This window comes from Lepidochelys kempii, chromosome 2 (assembly GCF_965140265.1).
Source record: "Lepidochelys kempii isolate rLepKem1 chromosome 2, rLepKem1.hap2, whole genome shotgun sequence".
NCBI lineage: Eukaryota > Metazoa > Chordata > Testudines > Cheloniidae > Lepidochelys > Lepidochelys kempii.
Window position 1 is genome coordinate 147,787,984 of NC_133257.1, and position 27,753 is coordinate 147,815,736.

Sequence of the window (27,753 nt, forward strand, 5' to 3'; positions counted from 1 at the left end):
CAGCAACTGTGAAGGGACGATAGAGGATGATTACCTGAAGCATGAATGACTACCACTAATCGCTACGTGATTTCTCCTCTTTCAGAATTTTCATGAGCCCATCCTTAACAGATCGCCAGGAACGAATCTGAAAGGCTTTTGGAGGATGCTCGAACGTGGACTTACTTCCTAGCGGTCATCAGTCACAACTGTCTCCTCTTGAGTGAGTGGCAGTAACCGATAGCTAGCGAATGATCAGGGGCTATAATGCTAAATGGCTTTGTCCGAGGACACCTTGAGAGATGTCTTAGAAGAAATTCCTAAGGAGAAATTGCTTTCTCATTTTTAGTCATTTTTACGATCTCACCACATGACCAAAGAAGCCTGCCACGGGCTGGCAGGAAGATTCCTGGAGAAAGTTGTCAGCCGCACACAAAACAATGATGAAGTTCTCCTTTTGAGAAGTGTTCACCAAACGATTTCTTCCGAGTCACCAGCAGAGAACGGAAAAGTTTGGTGGAAGCTGGAGATTTTACGCTAGCACTTGTCAATCCAGAGTTTCCCAGTCCGAGTCATTTTCACGAACCGATCTCCGCCTCACGAGGAGGCGAGAATGCAATGGGCTTTCTGGTGGATGATTGCATGGGAAAGTCTCACGAGACTGAGGAGGAATGAATTGCTCATGACTAGCAATTTTGCACGACCCGCTAGTTCTCCAAATCGCCAGGAGAGAATCGGAAAGGATTTTGGAGGCTGATTCCCTATGGCGTTAGTTACCAGCCGTGATCAGCAATAACCTGCTCGGGTTTGGAAATGTTCACGAACCGGGGTCTGCCAAATGACATGAGGCTACACCTAAGGAACATGCCGCGTGTCGACAAGAGAAATTTACTAGAAACCCTGATGAGGAATTCCTTGTCATGAGTCGGAGTTTTCACAGCCCCATTTCTTCCGAGGAGGGAATCTGAATGCACGAGAGAGGATGATATTACGAGGAATGAGCGATTACCCCGGTCGGTAACTGATTGCTCATCCTTTGGAGTGTCCATGAATCGATCACTGGCACTTCACTAGAAGTGAATCCGAAAGGCTTTTTGCACGATGACTGCTCACTTTCAGAAACGTTCAGGCAATGATTTCTTCCAACTCCCCAGCCAGGAAGGGAAACGTTTGGTGGAAGATGATTGCTGGGGACTTGATCACTAGGACTTGTCAATGATGAACTGGGTAATTTTAACGAACCGAACGCTTCCAAATCCCCACGAGAGCGTGCAGTTGGTTTTTGGTGGATGAGTCTATGCGAGAACTCGATCAGGAGACCTGAAGAGGAATGACTGTCACAGATGGAGTAATTTTCACGAAATGATCTGCACCGTAGGAGGCGAAATGAAGCCTAGGGGCTCTCACGAAGAGGCCGGCTCATAGTTATGCCTCCGGTGCACCTCAATCGTGACTTTCTCATTCAAAGTACTTTTCTCCAACTGAGCTCTTCTAATCACCAGCAGAGACTCGAAAGCATTTTGACGACTCATTCCTGGAGTAAGTTGTCACTTGCACTTGTCAAAAATGAATGTCTCATTATGAGTAAGTCTCGAACCGCTCTCTAACACCTGGTCAGGCGAGAATCCGAATGGCAATGAGAGGAAGAGCGCATGAGACATCAGTCGCTAGCACTCATTAGCAGTGAATGTCTCATTGTGAGTAATTTACACAAACTGTCTCTACCAAATGACCAGGAGTGTAGCGACAAGGTCTTTGGAGGATGGCTCCGTGAGCTGCGAATTCCTACCACTGAGCAGTAATCACTCTCTGATTTTTCGTAATGCTCACGAACCAATCGCTACCAAATCGCCCGGAGAGACTCCTCTGGGCTTTTTCGTGGATGATTCCATGCCAATGTCTCAGAAGACTTGATGAGGACTGAGTTTCTCCTTCTTAGTCGTGTTCACGAACCGCGTGCTTCCAAATCACCAGCAGCAACTGTGAAGGGATGATAGAGGATGATTACCTGAAGCATGAATGACTACCACTAATCGCTACGTGATTTCTCCTCTTTCAGAATTTTCATGAGCCCATCCTTAACAGATCGCCAGGAACGAATCTGAAAGGCTTTTGGAGGATGCTCGAACGTGGACTTACTTCCTAGCGGTCATCAGTCACAACTGTCTCCTCTTGAGTGAGTGGCAGTAACCGATAGCTAGCGAATGATCAGGGGCTATAATGCTAAATGGCTTTGTCCGAGGACACCTTGAGAGATGTCTTAGAAGAAATTCCTGAGGAGGAATTGCTTTCTCATTTTTACGATCTCACCACATGACCAAAGAAGCCTGCCACGGGCTGGCAGGAAGGTTCCTGGAGAAAGTTGTCAGCCGCACACAAAACAATGATGAACTTCTCCTTTTGAGAAGTGTTCACCAAACGATTTCTTCCGAGTCACCAGCAGAGAACGGAAAAGTTTGGTGGAAGCTGGAGATTTTACGCTAGCACTTGTCAATCCAGAGTTTCCCAGTCCGAGTCATTTTCATGAACCGATCTCCGCCTCACGAGGAGGCGAGAATGCAATGGGCTTTCTGGTGGATGATTGCATGGGAAAGTCTCACGAGACTGAGGAGGAATGAATTGCTCATGACTAGCAATTTTGCACGACCCGCTAGTTCTCCAAATCGCCAGGAGAGAATCGGAAAGGATTTTGGAGGCTGATTCCCTATGGCGTTAGTTACCAGCCGTGATCAGCAATAACCTGCTCGGGTTTGGAAATGTTCACGAACCGGGGTCTGCCAAATGACATGCCGCGTGTCGTCAAGAGAAATTTACTAGAAACCCTGATGAGGAATTCCTTGTCATGAGTCGGAGTTTTCACAGCCCCATTTCTTCCGAGGAGGGAATCTGAATGCACGAGAGAGGATGATATTACGAGGAATGAGCGATTACCCCGCTCGGTAACTGATTGCTCATCCTTTGGACTGTCCATGAATCGATCAGTGGCAATTCACTAGAAGTGAATCCGAAAGGCTTTTTGCACGATGACTGCTCACTTTCAGAAACGTTTAGGCAATGATTTCTTCCAACTCCCCAGCCAGGAAGGGAAACGTTTGGTGGAAGATGATTGCTGGAGACTTGATCACTAGGACTTGTCAATGATGAACTGGGTAATTCTAACGAACCGAACGCTTCCAAATCTATCACCTGGTCAGGCGAGAATCCGAATGGCAATGAGAGGAAGAGCGCATGAGACATCAGTCGCTAGCACTCATTAGCAGTGAATGTCTCATTGTGAGTAATTTACACAAACTGTCTCTACCAAATGACCAGCAGTGTAGCGACAAGGTCTTTGGAGGATGGCTCCGTGAGCTGCGAATTCCTACCACTGAGCAGTAATCACTCTCTGATTTTTCGTAATGCTCACGAACCAATCGCTACCAAATCTCCCGGAGAGACTCCTCTGGGCTTTTTCGTGGATGATTCCATGCCAATGTCTCAGAAGACTTGATGAGGACTGAGTTTCTCCTTCTTAGTCGTGTTCACGAACCGCGTGCTTCCAAATCACCAGCAGCAACTGTGAAGGGACGATAGAGGATGATTACCTGAAGCATGAATGACTACCACTAATCGCTACGTGATTTCTCCTCTTTCAGAATTTTCATGAGCCCATCCTTAACAGATCGCCAGGAACGAATCTGAAAGGCTTTTGGAGGATGCTCGAACGTGGACTTACTTCCTAGCGGTCATCAGTCACAACTGTCTCCTCTTGAGTGAGTGGCAGTAACCGATAGCTAGCGAATGATCAGGGGCTATAATGCTAAATGGCTTTGTCCGAGGACACCTTGAGAGATGTCTTAGAAGAAATTCCTAAGGAGAAATTGCTTTCTCATTTTTAGTCATTTTTACGATCTCACCACATGACCAAAGAAGCCTGCCACGGGCTGGCAGGAAGATTCCTGGAGAAAGTTGTCAGCCGCACACAAAACAATGATGAAGTTCTCCTTTTGAGAAGTGTTCACCAAACGATTTCTTCCGAGTCACCAGCAGAGAACGGAAAAGTTTGGTGGAAGCTGGAGATTTTACGCTAGCACTTGTCAATCCAGAGTTTCCCAGTCCGAGTCATTTTCACGAACCGATCTCCGCCTCACGAGGAGGCGAGAATGCAATGGGCTTTCTGGTGGATGATTGCATGGGAAAGTCTCACGAGACTGAGGAGGAATGAATTGCTCATGACTAGCAATTTTGCACGACCCGCTAGTTCTCCAAATCGCCAGGAGAGAATCGGAAAGGATTTTGGAGGCTGATTCCCTATGGCGTTAGTTACCAGCCGTGATCAGCAATAACCTGCTCGGGTTTGGAAATGTTCACGAACCGGGGTCTGCCAAATGACATGAGGCTACACCTAAGGAACATGCCGCGTGTCGACAAGAGAAATTTACTAGAAACCCTGATGAGGAATTCCTTGTCATGAGTCGGAGTTTTCACAGCCCCATTTCTTCCGAGGAGGGAATCTGAATGCACGAGAGAGGATGATATTACGAGGAATGAGCGATTACCCCGGTCGGTAACTGATTGCTCATCCTTTGGAGTGTCCATGAATCGATCACTGGCACTTCACTAGAAGTGAATCCGAAAGGCTTTTTGCACGATGACTGCTCACTTTCAGAAACGTTCAGGCAATGATTTCTTCCAACTCCCCAGCCAGGAAGGGAAACGTTTGGTGGAAGATGATTGCTGGGGACTTGATCACTAGGACTTGTCAATGAGGAACTGGGTAATTTTAACGAACCGAACGCTTCCAAATCCCCACGAGAGCGTGCAGTTGGTTTTTGGTGGATGAGTCTATGCGAGAACTCGATCAGGAGACCTGAAGAGGAATGACTGTCACAGATGGAGTAATTTTCACGAAATGATCTGCACCGTAGGAGGCGAAATGAAGCCTAGGGGCTCTCACGAAGAGGCCGGCTCATAGTTATGCCTCCGGTGCACCTCAATCGTGACTTTCTCATTCAAAGTACTTTTCTCCAACTGAGCTCTTCTAATCACCAGCAGAGACTCGAAAGCATTTTGACGACTCATTCCTGGAGTAAGTTGTCACTTGCACTTGTCAAAAATGAATGTCTCATTATGAGTAAGTCTCGAACCGCTCTCTATCACCTGGTCAGGCGAGAATCCGAATGGCAATGAGAGGAAGAGCGCATGAGACATCAGTCGCTAGCACTCATTAGCAGTGAATGTCTCATTGTGAGTAATTTACACAAACTGTCTCTACCAAATGACCAGCAGTGTAGCGACAAGGTCTTTGGAGGATGGCTCCGTGAGCTGCGAATTCCTACCACTGAGCAGTAATCACTCTCTGATTTTTCGTAATGCTCACGAACCAATCGCTACCAAATCGCCCGGAGAGACTCCTCTGGGCTTTTTCGTGGATGATTCCATGCCAATGTCTCAGAAGACTTGATGAGGACTGAGTTTCTCCTTCTTAGTCGTGTTCACGAACCGCGTGCTTCCAAATCACCAGCAGCAACTGTGAAGGGACGATAGAGGATGATTACCTGAAGCATGAATGACTACCACTAATCGCTACGTGATTTCTCCTCTTTCAGAATTTTCATGAGCCCATCCTTAACAGATCGCCAGGAACGAATCTGAAAGGCTTTTGGAGGATGCTCGAACGTGGACTTACTTCCTAGCGGTCATCAGTCACAACTGTCTCCTCTTGAGTGAGTGGCAGTAACCGATAGCTAGCGAATGATCAGGGGCTATAATGCTAAATGGCTTTGTCCGAGGACACCTTGAGAGATGTCTTAGAAGAAATTCCTAAGGAGAAATTGCTTTCTCATTTTTAGTCATTTTTACGATCTCACCACATGACCAAAGAAGCCTGCCACGGGCTGGCAGGAAGATTCCTGGAGAAAGTTGTCAGCCGCACACAAAACAATGATGAAGTTCTCCTTTTGAGAAGTGTTCACCAAACGATTTCTTCCGAGTCACCAGCAGAGAACGGAAAAGTTTGGTGGAAGCTGGAGATTTTACGCTAGCACTTGTCAATCCAGAGTTTCCCAGTCCGAGTCATTTTCACGAACCGATCTCCGCCTCACGAGGAGGCGAGAATGCAATGGGCTTTCTGGTGGATGATTGCATGGGAAAGTCTCACGAGACTGAGGAGGAATGAATTGCTCATGACTAGCAATTTTGCACGACCCGCTAGTTCTCCAAATCGCCAGGAGAGAATCGGAAAGGATTTTGGAGGCTGATTCCCTATGGCGTTAGTTACCAGCCGTGATCAGCAATAACCTGCTCGGGTTTGGAAATGTTCACGAACCGGGGTCTGCCAAATGACATGAGGCTACACCTAAGGAACATGCCGCGTGTCGACAAGAGAAATTTACTAGAAACCCTGATGAGGAATTCCTTGTCATGAGTCGGAGTTTTCACAGCCCCATTTCTTCCGAGGAGGGAATCTGAATGCACGAGAGAGGATGATATTACGAGGAATGAGCGATTACCCCGGTCGGTAACTGATTGCTCATCCTTTGGAGTGTCCATGAATCGATCACTGGCACTTCACTAGAAGTGAATCCGAAAGGCTTTTTGCACGATGACTGCTCACTTTCAGAAACGTTCAGGCAATGATTTCTTCCAACTCCCCAGCCAGGAAGGGAAACGTTTGGTGGAAGATGATTGCTGGGGACTTGATCACTAGGACTTGTCAATGATGAACTGGGTAATTTTAACGAACCGAACGCTTCCAAATCCCCACGAGAGCGTGCAGTTGGTTTTTGGTGGATGAGTCTATGCGAGAACTCGATCAGGAGACCTGAAGAGGAATGACTGTCACAGATGGAGTAATTTTCACGAAATGATCTGCACCGTAGGAGGCGAAATGAAGCCTAGGGGCTCTCACGAAGAGGCCGGCTCATAGTTATGCCTCCGGTGCACCTCAATCGTGACTTTTTCATTCAAAGTACTTTTCTCCAACTGAGCTCTTCTAATCACCAGCAGAGACTCGAAAGCATTTTGACGACTCATTCCTGGAGTAAGTTGTCACTTGCACTTGTCAAAAATGAATGTCTCATTATGAGTAAGTCTCGAACCGCTCTCTAACACCTGGTCAGGCGAGAATCCGAATGGCAATGAGAGGAAGAGCGCATGAGACATCAGTCGCTAGCACTCATTAGCAGTGAATGTCTCATTGTGAGTAATTTACACAAACTGTCTCTACCAAATGACCAGGAGTGTAGCGACAAGGTCTTTGGAGGATGGCTCCGTGAGCTGCGAATTCCTACCACTGAGCAGTAATCACTCTCTGATTTTTCGTAATGCTCACGAACCAATCGCTACCAAATCGCCCGGAGAGACTCCTCTGGGCTTTTTCGTGGATGATTCCATGCCAATGTCTCAGAAGACTTGATGAGGACTGAGTTTCTCCTTCTTAGTCGTGTTCACGAACCGCGTGCTTCCAAATCACCAGCAGCAACTGTGAAGGGACGATAGAGGATGATTACCTGAAGCATGAATGACTACCACTAATCGCTACGTGATTTCTCCTCTTTCAGAATTTTCATGAGCCCATCCTTAACAGCTCGCCAGGAACGAATCTGAAAGGCTTTTGGAGGATGCTCGAACGTGGACTTACTTCCTAGCGGTCATCAGTCACAACTGTCTCCTCTTGAGTGAGTGGCAGTAACCGATAGCTAGCGAATGATCAGGGGCTATAATGCTAAATGGCTTTGTCCGAGGACACCTTGAGAGATGTCTTAGAAGAAATTCCTGAGGAGGAATTGCTTTCTCATTTTTACGATCTCACCACATGACCAAAGAAGCCTGCCACGGGCTGGCAGGAAGGTTCCTGGAGAAAGTTGTCAGCCGCACACAAAACAATGATGAACTTCTCCTTTTGAGAAGTGTTCACCAAACGATTTCTTCCGAGTCACCAGCAGAGAACGGAAAAGTTTGGTGGAAGCTGGAGATTTTACGCTAGCACTTGTCAATCCAGAGTTTCCCAGTCCGAGTCATTTTCACGAACCGATCTCCGCCTCACGAGGAGGCGAGAATGCAATGGGCTTTCTGGTGGATGATTGCATGGGAAAGTCTCACGAGACTGAGGAGGAATGAATTGCTCATGACTAGCAATTTTGCACGACCCGCTAGTTCTCCAAATCGCCAGGAGAGAATCGGAAAGGATTTTGGAGGCTGATTCCCTATGGCGTTAGTTACCAGCCGTGATCAGCAATAACCTGCTCGGGTTTGGAAATGTTCACGAACCGGGGTCTGCCAAATGACATGCCGCGTGTCGTCAAGAGAAATTTACTAGAAACCCTGATGAGGAATTCCTTGTCATGAGTCGGAGTTTTCACAGCCCCATTTCTTCCGAGGAGGGAATCTGAATGCACGAGAGAGGATGATATTACGAGGAATGAGCGATTACCCCGCTCGGTAACTGATTGCTCATCCTTTGGACTGTCCATGAATCGATCAGTGGCAATTCACTAGAAGTGAATCCGAAAGGCTTTTTGCACGATGACTGCTCACTTTCAGAAACGTTTAGGCAATGATTTCTTCCAACTCCCCAGCCAGGAAGGGAAACGTTTGGTGGAAGATGATTGCTGGAGACTTGATCACTAGGACTTGTCAATGATGAACTGGGTAATTCTAACGAACCGAACGCTTCCAAATCTATCACCTGGTCAGGCGAGAATCCGAATGGCAATGAGAGGAAGAGCGCATGAGACATCAGTCGCTAGCACTCATTAGCAGTGAATGTCTCATTGTGAGTAATTTACACAAACTGTCTCTACCAAATGACCAGCAGTGTAGCGACAAGGTCTTTGGAGGATGGCTCCGTGAGCTGCGAATTCCTACCACTGAGCAGTAATCACTCTCTGATTTTTCGTAATGCTCACGAACCAATCGCTACCAAATCTCCCGGAGAGACTCCTCTGGGCTTTTTCGTGGATGATTCCATGCCAATGTCTCAGAAGACTTGATGAGGACTGAGTTTCTCCTTCTTAGTCGTGTTCACGAACCGCGTGCTTCCAAATCACCAGCAGCAACTGTGAAGGGACGATAGAGGATGATTACCTGAAGCATGAATGACTACCACTAATCGCTACGTGATTTCTCCTCTTTCAGAATTTTCATGAGCCCATCCTTAACAGATCGCCAGGAACGAATCTGAAAGGCTTTTGGAGGATGCTCGAACGTGGACTTACTTCCTAGCGGTCATCAGTCACAACTGTCTCCTCTTGAGTGAGTGGCAGTAACCGATAGCTAGCGAATGATCAGGGGCTATAATGCTAAATGGCTTTGTCCGAGGACACCTTGAGAGATGTCTTAGAAGAAATTCCTAAGGAGAAATTGCTTTCTCATTTTTAGTCATTTTTACGATCTCACCACATGACCAAAGAAGCCTGCCACGGGCTGGCAGGAAGATTCCTGGAGAAAGTTGTCAGCCGCACACAAAACAATGATGAAGTTCTCCTTTTGAGAAGTGTTCACCAAACGATTTCTTCCGAGTCACCAGCAGAGAACGGAAAAGTTTGGTGGAAGCTGGAGATTTTACGCTAGCACTTGTCAATCCAGAGTTTCCCAGTCCGAGTCATTTTCACGAACCGATCTCCGCCTCACGAGGAGGCGAGAATGCAATGGGCTTTCTGGTGGATGATTGCATGGGAAAGTCTCACGAGACTGAGGAGGAATGAATTGCTCATGACTAGCAATTTTGCACGACCCGCTAGTTCTCCAAATCGCCAGGAGAGAATCGGAAAGGATTTTGGAGGCTGATTCCCTATGGCGTTAGTTACCAGCCGTGATCAGCAATAACCTGCTCGGGTTTGGAAATGTTCACGAACCGGGGTCTGCCAAATGACATGAGGCTACACCTAAGGAACATGCCGCGTGTCGACAAGAGAAATTTACTAGAAACCCTGATGAGGAATTCCTTGTCATGAGTCGGAGTTTTCACAGCCCCATTTCTTCCGAGGAGGGAATCTGAATGCACGAGAGAGGATGATATTACGAGGAATGAGCGATTACCCCGGTCGGTAACTGATTGCTCATCCTTTGGAGTGTCCATGAATCGATCACTGGCACTTCACTAGAAGTGAATCCGAAAGGCTTTTTGCACGATGACTGCTCACTTTCAGAAACGTTCAGGCAATGATTTCTTCCAACTCCCCAGCCAGGAAGGGAAACGTTTGGTGGAAGATGATTGCTGGGGACTTGATCACTAGGACTTGTCAATGAGGAACTGGGTAATTTTAACGAACCGAACGCTTCCAAATCCCCACGAGAGCGTGCAGTTGGTTTTTGGTGGATGAGTCTATGCGAGAACTCGATCAGGAGACCTGAAGAGGAATGACTGTCACAGATGGAGTAATTTTCACGAAATGATCTGCACCGTAGGAGGCGAAATGAAGCCTAGGGGCTCTCACGAAGAGGCCGGCTCATAGTTATGCCTCCGGTGCACCTCAATCGTGACTTTCTCATTCAAAGTACTTTTCTCCAACTGAGCTCTTCTAATCACCAGCAGAGACTCGAAAGCATTTTGACGACTCATTCCTGGAGTAAGTTGTCACTTGCACTTGTCAAAAATGAATGTCTCATTATGAGTAAGTCTCGAACCGCTCTCTATCACCTGGTCAGGCGAGAATCCGAATGGCAATGAGAGGAAGAGCGCATGAGACATCAGTCGCTAGCACTCATTAGCAGTGAATGTCTCATTGTGAGTAATTTACACAAACTGTCTCTACCAAATGACCAGCAGTGTAGCGACAAGGTCTTTGGAGGATGGCTCCGTGAGCTGCGAATTCCTACCACTGAGCAGTAATCACTCTCTGATTTTTCGTAATGCTCACGAACCAATCGCTACCAAATCGCCCGGAGAGACTCCTCTGGGCTTTTTCGTGGATGATTCCATGCCAATGTCTCAGAAGACTTGATGAGGACTGAGTTTCTCCTTCTTAGTCGTGTTCACGAACCGCGTGCTTCCAAATCACCAGCAGCAACTGTGAAGGGACGATAGAGGATGATTACCTGAAGCATGAATGACTACCACTAATCGCTACGTGATTTCTCCTCTTTCAGAATTTTCATGAGCCCATCCTTAACAGATCGCCAGGAACGAATCTGAAAGGCTTTTGGAGGATGCTCGAACGTGGACTTACTTCCTAGCGGTCATCAGTCACAACTGTCTCCTCTTGAGTGAGTGGCAGTAACCGATAGCTAGCGAATGATCAGGGGCTATAATGCTAAATGGCTTTGTCCGAGGACACCTTGAGAGATGTCTTAGAAGAAATTCCTAAGGAGAAATTGCTTTCTCATTTTTAGTCATTTTTACGATCTCACCACATGACCAAAGAAGCCTGCCACGGGCTGGCAGGAAGATTCCTGGAGAAAGTTGTCAGCCGCACACAAAACAATGATGAAGTTCTCCTTTTGAGAAGTGTTCACCAAACGATTTCTTCCGAGTCACCAGCAGAGAACGGAAAAGTTTGGTGGAAGCTGGAGATTTTACGCTAGCACTTGTCAATCCAGAGTTTCCCAGTCCGAGTCATTTTCACGAACCGATCTCCGCCTCACGAGGAGGCGAGAATGCAATGGGCTTTCTGGTGGATGATTGCATGGGAAAGTCTCACGAGACTGAGGAGGAATGAATTGCTCATGACTAGCAATTTTGCACGACCCGCTAGTTCTCCAAATCGCCAGGAGAGAATCGGAAAGGATTTTGGAGGCTGATTCCCTATGGCGTTAGTTACCAGCCGTGATCAGCAATAACCTGCTCGGGTTTGGAAATGTTCACGAACCGGGGTCTGCCAAATGACATGAGGCTACACCTAAGGAACATGCCGCGTGTCGACAAGAGAAATTTACTAGAAACCCTGATGAGGAATTCCTTGTCATGAGTCGGAGTTTTCACAGCCCCATTTCTTCCGAGGAGGGAATCTGAATGCACGAGAGAGGATGATATTACGAGGAATGAGCGATTACCCCGGTCGGTAACTGATTGCTCATCCTTTGGAGTGTCCATGAATCGATCACTGGCACTTCAGTAGAAGTGAATCCGAAAGGCTTTTTGCACGATGACTGCTCACTTTCAGAAACGTTCAGGCAATGATTTCTTCCAACTCCCCAGCCAGGAAGGGAAACGTTTGGTGGAAGATGATTGCTGGGGACTTGATCACTAGGACTTGTCAATGATGAACTGGGTAATTTTAACGAACCGAACGCTTCCAAATCCCCACGAGAGCGTGCAGTTGGTTTTTGGTGGATGAGTCTATGCGAGAACTCGATCAGGAGACCTGAAGAGGAATGACTGTCACAGATGGAGTAATTTTCACGAAATGATCTGCACCGTAGGAGGCGAAATGAAGCCTAGGGGCTCTCACGAAGAGGCCGGCTCATAGTTATGCCTCCGGTGCACCTCAATCGTGACTTTTTCATTCAAAGTACTTTTCTCCAACTGAGCTCTTCTAATCACCAGCAGAGACTCGAAAGCATTTTGACGACTCATTCCTGGAGTAAGTTGTCACTTGCACTTGTCAAAAATGAATGTCTCATTATGAGTAAGTCTCGAACCGCTCTCTAACACCTGGTCAGGCGAGAATCCGAATGGCAATGAGAGGAAGAGCGCATGAGACATCAGTCGCTAGCACTCATTAGCAGTGAATGTCTCATTGTGAGTAATTTACACAAACTGTCTCTACCAAATGACCAGGAGTGTAGCGACAAGGTCTTTGGAGGATGGCTCCGTGAGCTGCGAATTCCTACCACTGAGCAGTAATCACTCTCTGATTTTTCGTAATGCTCACGAACCAATCGCTACCAAATCGCCCGGAGAGACTCCTCTGGGCTTTTTCGTGGATGATTCCATGCCAATGTCTCAGAAGACTTGATGAGGACTGAGTTTCTCCTTCTTAGTCGTGTTCACGAACCGCGTGCTTCCAAATCACCAGCAGCAACTGTGAAGGGACGATAGAGGATGATTACCTGAAGCATGAATGACTACCACTAATCGCTACGTGATTTCTCCTCTTTCAGAATTTTCATGAGCCCATCCTTAACAGCTCGCCAGGAACGAATCTGAAAGGCTTTTGGAGGATGCTCGAACGTGGACTTACTTCCTAGCGGTCATCAGTCACAACTGTCTCCTCTTGAGTGAGTGGCAGTAACCGATAGCTAGCGAATGATCAGGGGCTATAATGCTAAATGGCTTTGTCCGAGGACACCTTGAGAGATGTCTTAGAAGAAATTCCTGAGGAGGAATTGCTTTCTCATTTTTACGATCTCACCACATGACCAAAGAAGCCTGCCACGGGCTGGCAGGAAGGTTCCTGGAGAAAGTTGTCAGCCGCACACAAAACAATGATGAACTTCTCCTTTTGAGAAGTGTTCACCAAACGATTTCTTCCGAGTCACCAGCAGAGAACGGAAAAGTTTGGTGGAAGCTGGAGATTTTACGCTAGCACTTGTCAATCCAGAGTTTCCCAGTCCGAGTCATTTTCACGAACCGATCTCCGCCTCACGAGGAGGCGAGAATGCAATGGGCTTTCTGGTGGATGATTGCATGGGAAAGTCTCACGAGACTGAGGAGGAATGAATTGCTCATGACTAGCAATTTTGCACGACCCGCTAGTTCTCCAAATCGCCAGGAGAGAATCGGAAAGGATTTTGGAGGCTGATTCCCTATGGCGTTAGTTACCAGCCGTGATCAGCAATAACCTGCTCGGGTTTGGAAATGTTCACGAACCGGGGTCTGCCAAATGACATGCCGCGTGTCGTCAAGAGAAATTTACTAGAAACCCTGATGAGGAATTCCTTGTCATGAGTCGGAGTTTTCACAGCCCCATTTCTTCCGAGGAGGGAATCTGAATGCACGAGAGAGGATGATATTACGAGGAATGAGCGATTACCCCGCTCGGTAACTGATTGCTCATCCTTTGGAGTGTCCATGAATCGATCAGTGGCAATTCACTAGAAGTGAATCCGAAAGGCTTTTTGCACGATGACTGCTCACTTTCAGAAACGTTTAGGCAATGATTTCTTCCAACTCCCCAGCCAGGAAGGGAAACGTTTGGTGGAAGATGATTGCTGGAGACTTGATCACTAGGACTTGTCAATGATGAACTGGGTAATTTTAACGAACCGAACGCTTCCAAATCTATCACCTGGTCAGGCGAGAATCCGAATGGCAATGAGAGGAAGAGCGCATGAGACATCAGTCGCTAGCACTCATTAGCAGTGAATGTCTCATTGTGAGTAATTTACACAAACTGTCTCTACCAAATGACCAGCAGTGTAGCGACAAGGTCTTTGGAGGATGGCTCCGTGAGCTGCGAATTCCTACCACTGAGCAGTAATCACTCTCTGATTTTTCGTAATGCTCACGAACCAATCGCTACCAAATCGCCCGGAGAGACTCCTCTGGGCTTTTTCGTGGATGATTCCATGCCAATGTCTCAGAAGACTTGATGAGGACTGAGTTTCTCCTTCTTAGTCGTGTTCACGAACCGCGTGCTTCCAAATCACCAGCAGCAACTGTGAAGGGACGATAGAGGATGATTACCTGAAGCATGATGAGTACCACTAATCGCTACGTGATTTCTCCTCTTTCAGAATTTTCATGAGCCCATCCTTAACAGATCGCCAGGAACGAATCTGAAAGGCTTTTGGAGGATGCTCGAACGTGGACTTACTTCCTAGCGGTCATCAGTCACAACTGTCTCCTCTTGAGTGAGTGGCAGTAACCGATAGCTAGCGAATGATCAGGGGCTATAATGCTAAATGGCTTTGTCCGAGGACACCTTGAGAGATGTCTTAGAAGAAATTCCTGAGGAGGAATTGCTTTCTCATTTTTACGATCTCACCACATGACCAAAGAAGCCTGCCACGGGCTGGCAGGAAGGTTCCTGGAGAAAGTTGTCAGCCGCACACAAAACAATGATGAACTTCTCCTTTTGAGAAGTGTTCACCAAACGATTTCTTCCGAGTCACCAGCAGAGAACGGAAAAGTTTGGTGGAAGCTGGAGATTTTACGCTAGCACTTGTCAATCCAGAGTTTCCCAGTCCGAGTCATTTTCACGAACCGATCTCCGCCTCACGAGGAGGCGAGAATGCAATGGGCTTTCTGGTGGATGATTGCATGGGAAAGTCTCACGAGACTGAGGAGGAATGAATTGCTCATGACTAGCAATTTTGCACGACCCGCTAGTTCTCCAAATCGCCAGGAGAGAATCGGAAAGGATTTTGGAGGCTGATTCCCTATGGCGTTAGTTACCAGCCGTGATCAGCAATAACCTGCTCGGGTTTGGAAATGTTCACGAACCGGGGTCTGCCAAATGACATGCCGCGTGTCGTCAAGAGAAATTTACTAGAAACCCTGATGAGGAATTCCTTGTCATGAGTCGGAGTTTTCACAGCCCCATTTCTTCCGAGGAGGGAATCTGAATGCACGAGAGAGGATGATATTACGAGGAATGAGCGATTACCCCGCTCGGTAACTGATTGCTCATCCTTTGGAGTGTCCATGAATCGATCAGTGGCAATTCACTAGAAGTGAATCCGAAAGGCTTTTTGCACGATGACTGCTCACTTTCAGAAACGTTTAGGCAATGATTTCTTCCAACTCCCCAGCCAGGAAGGGAAACGTTTGGTGGAAGATGATTGCTGGAGACTTGATCACTAGGACTTGTCAATGATGAACTGGGTAATTTTAACGAACCGAACGCTTCCAAATCTATCACCTGGTCAGGCGAGAATCCGAATGGCAATGAGAGGAAGAGCGCATGAGACATCAGTCGCTAGCACTCATTAGCAGTGAATGTCTCATTGTGAGTAATTTACACAAACTGTCTCTACCAAATGACCAGCAGTGTAGCGACAAGGTCTTTGGAGGATGGCTCCGTGAGCTGCGAATTCCTACCACTGAGCAGTAATCACTCTCTGATTTTTCGTAATGCTCACGAACCAATCGCTACCAAATCGCCCGGAGAGACTCCTCTGGGCTTTTTCGTGGATGATTCCATGCCAATGTCTCAGAAGACTTGATGAGGACTGAGTTTCTCCTTCTTAGTCGTGTTCACGAACCGCGTGCTTCCAAATCACCAGCAGCAACTGTGAAGGGACGATAGAGGATGATTACCTGAAGCATGAATGAGTACCACTAATCGCTACGTGATTTCTCCTCTTTCAGAATTTTCATGAGCCCATCCTTAACAGATCGCCAGGAACGAATCTGAAAGGCTTTTGGAGGATGCTCGAACGTGGACTTACTTCCTAGCGGTCATCAGTCACAACTGTCTCCTCTTGAGTGAGTGGCAGTAACCGATAGCTAGCGAATGATCAGGGGCTATAATGCTAAATGGCTTTGTCCGAGGACACCTTGAGAGATGTCTTAGAAGAAATTCCTGAGGAGGAATTGCTTTCTCATTTTTACGATCTCACCACATGACCAAAGAAGCCTGCCACGGGCTGGCAGGAAGGTTCCTGGAGAAAGTTGTCAGCCGCACACAAAACAATGATGAACTTCTCCTTTTGAGAAGTGTTCACCAAACGATTTCTTCCGAGTCACCAGCAGAGAACGGAAAAGTTTGGTGGAAGCTGGAGATTTTACGCTAGCACTTGTCAATCCAGAGTTTCCCAGTCCGAGTCATTTTCACGAACCGATCTCCGCCTCACGAGGAGGCGAGAATGCAATGGGCTTTCTGGTGGATGATTGCATGGGAAAGTCTCACGAGACTGAGGAGGAATGAATTGCTCATGACTAGCAATTTTGCACGACCCGCTAGTTCTCCAAATCGCCAGGAGAGAATCGGAAAGGATTTTGGAGGCTGATTCCCTATGGCGTTAGTTACCAGCCGTGATCAGCAATAACCTGCTCGGGTTTGGAAATGTTCACGAACCGGGGTCTGCCAAATGACATGCCGCGTGTCGTCAAGAGAAATTTACTAGAAACCCTGATGAGGAATTCCTTGTCATGAGTCGGAGTTTTCACAGCCCCATTTCTTCCGAGGAGGGAATCTGAATGCACGAGAGAGGATGATATTACGAGGAATGAGCGATTACCCCGCTCGGTAACTGATTGCTCATCCTTTGGACTGTCCATGAATCGATCAGTGGCAATTCACTAGAAGTGAATCCGAAAGGCTTTTTGCACGATGACTGCTCACTTTCAGAAACGTTTAGGCAATGATTTCTTCCAACTCCCCAGCCAGGAAGGGAAACGTTTGGTGGAAGATGATTGCTGGAGACTTGATCACTAGGACTTGTCAATGATGAACTGGGTAATTTTAACGAACCGAACGCTTCCAAATCTATCACCTGGTCAGGCGAGAATCCGAATGGCAATGAGAGGAAGAGCGCATGAGACATCAGTCGCTAGCACTCATTAGCAGTGAATGTCTCATTGTGAGTAATTTACACAAACTGTCTCTACCAAATGACCAGCAGTGTAGCGACAAGGTCTTTGGAGGATGGCTCCGTGAGCTGCGAATTCCTACCACTGAGCAGTAATCACTCTCTGATTTTTCGTAATGCTCACGAACCAATCGCTACCAAATCTCCCGGAGAGACTCCTCTGGGCTTTTTCGTGGATGATTCCATGCCAATGTCTCAGAAGACTTGATGAGGACTGAGTTTCTCCTTCTTAGTCGTGTTCACGAACCGCGTGCTTCCAAATCACCAGCAGCAACTGTGAAGGGACGATAGAGGATGATTACCTGAAGCATGAATGACTACCACTAATCGCTACGTGATTTCTCCTCTTTCAGAATTTTCATGAGCCCATCCTTAACAGATCGCCAGGAACGAATCTGAAAGGCTTTTGGAGGATGCTCGAACGTGGACTTACTTCCTAGCGGTCATCAGTCACAACTGTCTCCTCTTGAGTGAGTGGCAGTAACCGATAGCTAGCGAATGATCAGGGGCTATAATGCTAAATGGCTTTGTCCGAGGACACCTTGAGAGATGTCTTAGAAGAAATTCCTAAGGAGAAATTGCTTTCTCATTTTTAGTCATTTTTACGATCTCACCACATGACCAAAGAAGCCTGCCACGGGCTGGCAGGAAGATTCCTGGAGAAAGTTGTCAGCCGCACACAAAACAATGATGAAGTTCTCCTTTTGAGAAGTGTTCACCAAACGATTTCTTCCGAGTCACCAGCAGAGAACGGAAAAGTTTGGTGGAAGCTGGAGATTTTACGCTAGCACTTGTCAATCCAGAGTTTCCCAGTCCGAGTCATTTTCACGAACCGATCTCCGCCTCACGAGGAGGCGAGAATGCAATGGGCTTTCTGGTGGATGATTGCATGGGAAAGTCTCACGAGACTGAGGAGGAATGAATTGCTCATGACTAGCAATTTTGCACGACCCGCTAGTTCTCCAAATCGCCAGGAGAGAATCGGAAAGGATTTTGGAGGCTGATTCCCTATGGCGTTAGTTACCAGCCGTGATCAGCAATAACCTGCTCGGGTTTGGAAATGTTCACGAACCGGGGTCTGCCAAATGACATGAGGCTACACCTAAGGAACATGCCGCGTGTCGACAAGAGAAATTTACTAGAAACCCTGATGAGGAATTCCTTGTCATGAGTCGGAGTTTTCACAGCCCCATTTCTTCCGAGGAGGGAATCTGAATGCACGAGAGAGGATGATATTACGAGGAATGAGCGATTACCCCGGTCGGTAACTGATTGCTCATCCTTTGGAGTGTCCATGAATCGATCACTGGCACTTCACTAGAAGTGAATCCGAAAGGCTTTTTGCACGATGACTGCTCACTTTCAGAAACGTTCAGGCAATGATTTCTTCCAACTCCCCAGCCAGGAAGGGAAACGTTTGGTGGAAGATGATTGCTGGGGACTTGATCACTAGGACTTGTCAATGATGAACTGGGTAATTTTAACGAACCGAACGCTTCCAAATCCCCACGAGAGCGTGCAGTTGGTTTTTGGTGGATGAGTCTATGCGAGAACTCGATCAGGAGACCTGAAGAGGAATGACTGTCACAGATGGAGTAATTTTCACGAAATGATCTGCACCGTAGGAGGCGAAATGAAGCCTAGGGGCTCTCACGAAGAGGCCGGCTCATAGTTATGCCTCCGGTGCACCTCAATCGTGACTTTCTCATTCAAAGTACTTTTCTCCAACTGAGCTCTTCTAATCACCAGCAGAGACTCGAAAGCATTTTGACGACTCATTCCTGGAGTAAGTTGTCACTTGCACTTGTCAAAAATGAATGTCTCATTATGAGTAAGTCTCGAACCGCTCTCTAACACCTGGTCAGGCGAGAATCCGAATGGCAATGAGAGGAAGAGCGCATGAGACATCAGTCGCTAGCACTCATTAGCAGTGAATGTCTCATTGTGAGTAATTTACACAAACTGTCTCTACCAAATGACCAGGAGTGTAGCGACAAGGTCTTTGGAGGATGGCTCCGTGAGCTGCGAATTCCTACCACTGAGCAGTAATCACTCTCTGATTTTTCGTAATGCTCACGAACCAATCGCTACCAAATCGCCCGGAGAGACTCCTCTGGGCTTTTTCGTGGATGATTCCATGCCAATGTCTCAGAAGACTTGATGAGGACTGAGTTTCTCCTTCTTAGTCGTGTTCACGAACCGCGTGCTTCCAAATCACCAGCAGCAACTGTGAAGGGATGATAGAGGATGATTACCTGAAGCATGAATGACTACCACTAATCGCTACGTGATTTCTCCTCTTTCAGAATTTTCATGAGCCCATCCTTAACAGATCGCCAGGAACGAATCTGAAAGGCTTTTGGAGGATGCTCGAACGTGGACTTACTTCCTAGCGGTCATCAGTCACAACTGTCTCCTCTTGAGTGAGTGGCAGTAACCGATAGCTAGCGAATGATCAGGGGCTATAATGCTAAATGGCTTTGTCCGAGGACACCTTGAGAGATGTCTTAGAAGAAATTCCTGAGGAGGAATTGCTTTCTCATTTTTACGATCTCACCACATGACCAAAGAAGCCTGCCACGGGCTGGCAGGAAGGTTCCTGGAGAAAGTTGTCAGCCGCACACAAAACAATGATGAACTTCTCCTTTTGAGAAGTGTTCACCAAACGATTTCTTCCGAGTCACCAGCAGAGAACGGAAAAGTTTGGTGGAAGCTGGAGATTTTACGCTAGCACTTGTCAATCCAGAGTTTCCCAGTCCGAGTCATTTTCATGAACCAATCTCCGCCTCACGAGGAGGCGAGAATGCAATGGGCTTTCTGGTGGATGATTGCATGGGAAAGTCTCACGAGACTGAGGAGGAATGAATTGCTCATGACTAGCAATTTTGCACGACCCGCTAGTTCTCCAAATCGCCAGGAGAGAATCGGAAAGGATTTTGGAGGCTGATTCCCTATGGCGTTAGTTACCAGCCGTGATCAGCAATAACCTGCTCGGGTTTGGAAATGTTCACGAACCGGGGTCTGCCAAATGACATGCCGCGTGTCGTCAAGAGAAATTTACTAGAAACCCTGATGAGGAATTCCTTGTCATGAGTCGGAGTTTTCACAGCCCCATTTCTTCCGAGGAGGGAATCTGAATGCACGAGAGAGGATGATATTACGAGGAATGAGCGATTACCCCGCTCGGTAACTGATTGCTCATCCTTTGGACTGTCCATGAATCGATCAGTGGCAATTCACTAGAAGTGAATCCGAAAGGCTTTTTGCACGATGACTGCTCACTTTCAGAAACGTTTAGGCAATGATTTCTTCCAACTCCCCAGCCAGGAAGGGAAACGTTTGGTGGAAGATGATTGCTGGAGACTTGATCACTAGGACTTGTCAATGATGAACTGGGTAATTCTAACGAACCGAACGCTTCCAAATCTATCACCTGGTCAGGCGAGAATCCGAATGGCAATGAGAGGAAGAGCGCATGAGACATCAGTCGCTAGCACTCATTAGCAGTGAATGTCTCATTGTGAGTAATTTACACAAACTGTCTCTACCAAATGACCAGCAGTGTAGCGACAAGGTCTTTGGAGGATGGCTCCGTGAGCTGCGAATTCCTACCACTGAGCAGTAATCACTCTCTGATTTTTCGTAATGCTCACGAACCAATCGCTACCAAATCTCCCGGAGAGACTCCTCTGGGCTTTTTCGTGGATGATTCCATGCCAATGTCTCAGAAGACTTGATGAGGACTGAGTTTCTCCTTCTTAGTCGTGTTCACGAACCGCGTGCTTCCAAATCACCAGCAGCAACTGTGAAGGGACGATAGAGGATGATTACCTGAAGCATGAATGACTACCACTAATCGCTACGTGATTTCTCCTCTTTCAGAATTTTCATGAGCCCATCCTTAACAGATCGCCAGGAACGAATCTGAAAGGCTTTTGGAGGATGCTCGAACGTGGACTTACTTCCTAGCGGTCATCAGTCACAACTGTCTCCTCTTGAGTGAGTGGCAGTAACCGATAGCTAGCGAATGATCAGGGGCTATAATGCTAAATGGCTTTGTCCGAGGACACCTTGAGAGATGTCTTAGAAGAAATTCCTAAGGAGAAATTGCTTTCTCATTTTTAGTCATTTTTACGATCTCACCACATGACCAAAGAAGCCTGCCACGGGCTGGCAGGAAGATTCCTGGAGAAAGTTGTCAGCCGCACACAAAACAATGATGAAGTTCTCCTTTTGAGAAGTGTTCACCAAACGATTTCTTCCGAGTCACCAGCAGAGAACGGAAAAGTTTGGTGGAAGCTGGAGATTTTACGCTAGCACTTGTCAATCCAGAGTTTCCCAGTCCGAGTCATTTTCACGAACCGATCTCCGCCTCACGAGGAGGCGAGAATGCAATGGGCTTTCTGGTGGATGATTGCATGGGAAAGTCTCACGAGACTGAGGAGGAATGAATTGCTCATGACTAGCAATTTTGCACGACCCGCTAGTTCTCCAAATCGCCAGGAGAGAATCGGAAAGGATTTTGGAGGCTGATTCCCTATGGCGTTAGTTACCAGCCGTGATCAGCAATAACCTGCTCGGGTTTGGAAATGTTCACGAACCGGGGTCTGCCAAATGACATGAGGCTACACCTAAGGAACATGCCGCGTGTCGACAAGAGAAATTTACTAGAAACCCTGATGAGGAATTCCTTGTCATGAGTCGGAGTTTTCACAGCCCCATTTCTTCCGAGGAGGGAATCTGAATGCACGAGAGAGGATGATATTACGAGGAATGAGCGATTACCCCGGTCGGTAACTGATTGCTCATCCTTTGGAGTGTCCATGAATCGATCACTGGCACTTCACTAGAAGTGAATCCGAAAGGCTTTTTGCACGATGACTGCTCACTTTCAGAAACGTTCAGGCAATGATTTCTTCCAACTCCCCAGCCAGGAAGGGAAACGTTTGGTGGAAGATGATTGCTGGGGACTTGATCACTAGGACTTGTCAATGAGGAACTGGGTAATTTTAACGAACCGAACGCTTCCAAATCCCCACGAGAGCGTGCAGTTGGTTTTTGGTGGATGAGTCTATGCGAGAACTCGATCAGGAGACCTGAAGAGGAATGACTGTCACAGATGGAGTAATTTTCACGAAATGATCTGCACCGTAGGAGGCGAAATGAAGCCTAGGGGCTCTCACGAAGAGGCCGGCTCATAGTTATGCCTCCGGTGCACCTCAATCGTGACTTTCTCATTCAAAGTACTTTTCTCCAACTGAGCTCTTCTAATCACCAGCAGAGACTCGAAAGCATTTTGACGACTCATTCCTGGAGTAAGTTGTCACTTGCACTTGTCAAAAATGAATGTCTCATTATGAGTAAGTCTCGAACCGCTCTCTATCACCTGGTCAGGCGAGAATCCGAATGGCAATGAGAGGAAGAGCGCATGAGACATCAGTCGCTAGCACTCATTAGCAGTGAATGTCTCATTGTGAGTAATTTACACAAACTGTCTCTACCAAATGACCAGCAGTGTAGCGACAAGGTCTTTGGAGGATGGCTCCGTGAGCTGCGAATTCCTACCACTGAGCAGTAATCACTCTCTGATTTTTCGTAATGCTCACGAACCAATCGCTACCAAATCGCCCGGAGAGACTCCTCTGGGCTTTTTCGTGGATGATTCCATGCCAATGTCTCAGAAGACTTGATGAGGACTGAGTTTCTCCTTCTTAGTCGTGTTCACGAACCGCGTGCTTCCAAATCACCAGCAGCAACTGTGAAGGGACGATAGAGGATGATTACCTGAAGCATGAATGACTACCACTAATCGCTACGTGATTTCTCCTCTTTCAGAATTTTCATGAGCCCATCCTTAACAGATCGCCAGGAACGAATCTGAAAGGCTTTTGGAGGATGCTCGAACGTGGACTTACTTCCTAGCGGTCATCAGTCACAACTGTCTCCTCTTGAGTGAGTGGCAGTAACCGATAGCTAGCGAATGATCAGGGGCTATAATGCTAAATGGCTTTGTCCGAGGACACCTTGAGAGATGTCTTAGAAGAAATTCCTAAGGAGAAATTGCTTTCTCATTTTTAGTCATTTTTACGATCTCACCACATGACCAAAGAAGCCTGCCACGGGCTGGCAGGAAGATTCCTGGAGAAAGTTGTCAGCCGCACACAAAACAATGATGAAGTTCTCCTTTTGAGAAGTGTTCACCAAACGATTTCTTCCGAGTCACCAGCAGAGAACGGAAAAGTTTGGTGGAAGCTGGAGATTTTACGCTAGCACTTGTCAATCCAGAGTTTCCCAGTCCGAGTCATTTTCACGAACCGATCTCCGCCTCACGAGGAGGCGAGAATGCAATGGGCTTTCTGGTGGATGATTGCATGGGAAAGTCTCACGAGACTGAGGAGGAATGAATTGCTCATGACTAGCAATTTTGCACGACCCGCTAGTTCTCCAAATCGCCAGGAGAGAATCGGAAAGGATTTTGGAGGCTGATTCCCTATGGCGTTAGTTACCAGCCGTGATCAGCAATAACCTGCTCGGGTTTGGAAATGTTCACGAACCGGGGTCTGCCAAATGACATGAGGCTACACCTAAGGAACATGCCGCGTGTCGACAAGAGAAATTTACTAGAAACCCTGATGAGGAATTCCTTGTCATGAGTCGGAGTTTTCACAGCCCCATTTCTTCCGAGGAGGGAATCTGAATGCACGAGAGAGGATGATATTACGAGGAATGAGCGATTACCCCGGTCGGTAACTGATTGCTCATCCTTTGGAGTGTCCATGAATCGATCACTGGCACTTCACTAGAAGTGAATCCGAAAGGCTTTTTGCACGATGACTGCTCACTTTCAGAAACGTTCAGGCAATGATTTCTTCCAACTCCCCAGCCAGGAAGGGAAACGTTTGGTGGAAGATGATTGCTGGGGACTTGATCACTAGGACTTGTCAATGATGAACTGGGTAATTTTAACGAACCGAACGCTTCCAAATCCCCACGAGAGCGTGCAGTTGGTTTTTGGTGGATGAGTCTATGCGAGAACTCGATCAGGAGACCTGAAGAGGAATGACTGTCACAGATGGAGTAATTTTCACGAAATGATCTGCACCGTAGGAGGCGAAATGAAGCCTAGGGGCTCTCACGAAGAGGCCGGCTCATAGTTATGCCTCCGGTGCACCTCAATCGTGACTTTTTCATTCAAAGTACTTTTCTCCAACTGAGCTCTTCTAATCACCAGCAGAGACTCGAAAGCATTTTGACGACTCATTCCTGGAGTAAGTTGTCACTTGCACTTGTCAAAAATGAATGTCTCATTATGAGTAAGTCTCGAACCGCTCTCTAACACCTGGTCAGGCGAGAATCCGAATGGCAATGAGAGGAAGAGCGCATGAGACATCAGTCGCTAGCACTCATTAGCAGTGAATGTCTCATTGTGAGTAATTTACACAAACTGTCTCTACCAAATGACCAGGAGTGTAGCGACAAGGTCTTTGGAGGATGGCTCCGTGAGCTGCGAATTCCTACCACTGAGCAGTAATCACTCTCTGATTTTTCGTAATGCTCACGAACCAATCGCTACCAAATCGCCCGGAGAGACTCCTCTGGGCTTTTTCGTGGATGATTCCATGCCAATGTCTCAGAAGACTTGATGAGGACTGAGTTTCTCCTTCTTAGTCGTGTTCACGAACCGCGTGCTTCCAAATCACCAGCAGCAACTGTGAAGGGACGATAGAGGATGATTACCTGAAGCATGAATGACTACCACTAATCGCTACGTGATTTCTCCTCTTTCAGAATTTTCATGAGCCCATCCTTAACAGCTCGCCAGGAACGAATCTGAAAGGCTTTTGGAGGATGCTCGAACGTGGACTTACTTCCTAGCGGTCATCAGTCACAACTGTCTCCTCTTGAGTGAGTGGCAGTAACCGATAGCTAGCGAATGATCAGGGGCTATAATGCTAAATGGCTTTGTCCGAGGACACCTTGAGAGATGTCTTAGAAGAAATTCCTGAGGAGGAATTGCTTTCTCATTTTTACGATCTCACCACATGACCAAAGAAGCCTGCCACGGGCTGGCAGGAAGGTTCCTGGAGAAAGTTGTCAGCCGCACACAAAACAATGATGAACTTCTCCTTTTGAGAAGTGTTCACCAAACGATTTCTTCCGAGTCACCAGCAGAGAACGGAAAAGTTTGGTGGAAGCTGGAGATTTTACGCTAGCACTTGTCAATCCAGAGTTTCCCAGTCCGAGTCATTTTCACGAACCAATCTCCGCCTCACGAGGAGGCGAGAATGCAATGGGCTTTCTGGTGGATGATTGCATGGGAAAGTCTCACGAGACTGAGGAGGAATGAATTGCTCATGACTAGCAATTTTGCACGACCCGCTAGTTCTCCAAATCGCCAGGAGAGAATCGGAAAGGATTTTGGAGGCTGATTCCCTATGGCGTTAGTTACCAGCCGTGATCAGCAATAACCTGCTCGGGTTTGGAAATGTTCACGAACCGGGGTCTGCCAAATGACATGCCGCGTGTCGTCAAGAGAAATTTACTAGAAACCCTGATGAGGAATTCCTTGTCATGAGTCGGAGTTTTCACAGCCCCATTTCTTCCGAGGAGGGAATCTGAATGCACGAGAGAGGATGATATTACGAGGAATGAGCGATTACCCCGCTCGGTAACTGATTGCTCATCCTTTGGACTGTCCATGAATCGATCAGTGGCAATTCACTAGAAGTGAATCCGAAAGGCTTTTTGCACGATGACTGCTCACTTTCAGAAACGTTTAGGCAATGATTTCTTCCAACTCCCCAGCCAGGAAGGGAAACGTTTGGTGGAAGATGATTGCTGGAGACTTGATCACTAGGACTTGTCAATGATGAACTGGGTAATTTTAACGAACCGAACGCTTCCAAATCTATCACCTGGTCAGGCGAGAATCCGAATGGCAATGAGAGGAAGAGCGCATGAGACATCAGTCGCTAGCACTCATTAGCAGTGAATGTCTCATTGTGAGTAATTTACACAAACTGTCTCTACCAAATGACCAGCAGTGTAGCGACAAGGTCTTTGGAGGATGGCTCCGTGAGCTGCGAATTCCTACCACTGAGCAGTAATCACTCTCTGATTTTTCGTAATGCTCACGAACCAATCGCTACCAAATCGCCCGGAGAGACTCCTCTGGGCTTTTTCGTGGATGATTCCATGCCAATGTCTCAGAAGACTTGATGAGGACTGAGTTTCTCCTTCTTAGTCGTGTTCACGAACCGCGTGCTTCCAAATCACCAGCAGCAACTGTGAAGGGACGATAGAGGATGATTACCTGAAGCATGAATGAGTACCACTAATCGCTACGTGATTTCTCCTCTTTCAGAATTTTCATGAGCCCATCCTTAACAGATCGCCAGGAACGAATCTGAAAGGCTTTTGGAGGATGCTCGAACGTGGACTTACTTCCTAGCGGTCATCAGTCACAACTGTCTCCTCTTGAGTGAGTGGCAGTAACCGATAGCTAGCGAATGATCAGGGGCTATAATGCTAAATGGCTTTGTCCGAGGACACCTTGAGAGATGTCTTAGAAGAAATTCCTAAGGAGAAATTGCTTTCTCATTTTTAGTCATTTTTACGATCTCACCACATGACCAAAGAAGCCTGCCACGGGCTGGCAGGAAGATTCCTGGAGAAAGTTGTCAGCCGCACACAAAACAATGATGAAGTTCTCCTTTTGAGAAGTGTTCACCAAACGATTTCTTCCGAGTCACCAGCAGAGAACGGAAAAGTTTGGTGGAAGCTGGAGATTTTACGCTAGCACTTGTCAATCCAGAGTTTCCCAGTCCGAGTCATTTTCACGAACCAATCTCCGCCTCACGAGGAGGCGAGAATGCAATGGGCTTTCTGGTGGATGATTGCATGGGAAAGTCTCACGAGACTGAGGAGGAATGAATTGCTCATGACTAGCAATTTTGCACGACCCGCTAGTTCTCCAAATCGCCAGGAGAGAATCGGAAAGGATTTTGGAGGCTGATTCCCTATGGCGTTAGTTACCAGCCGTGATCAGCAATAACCTGCTCGGGTTTGGAAATGTTCACGAACCGGGGTCTGCCAAATGACATGAGGCTACACCTAAGGAACATGCCGCGTGTCGACAAGAGAAATTTACTAGAAACCCTGATGAGGAATTCCTTGTCATGAGTCGGAGTTTTCACAGCCCCATTTCTTCCGAGGAGGGAATCTGAATGCACGAGAGAGGATGATATTACGAGGAATGAGCGATTACCCCGGTCGGTAACTGATTGCTCATCCTTTGGAGTGTCCATGAATCGATCACTGGCACTTCACTAGAAGTGAATCCGAAAGGCTTTTTGCACGATGACTGCTCACTTTCAG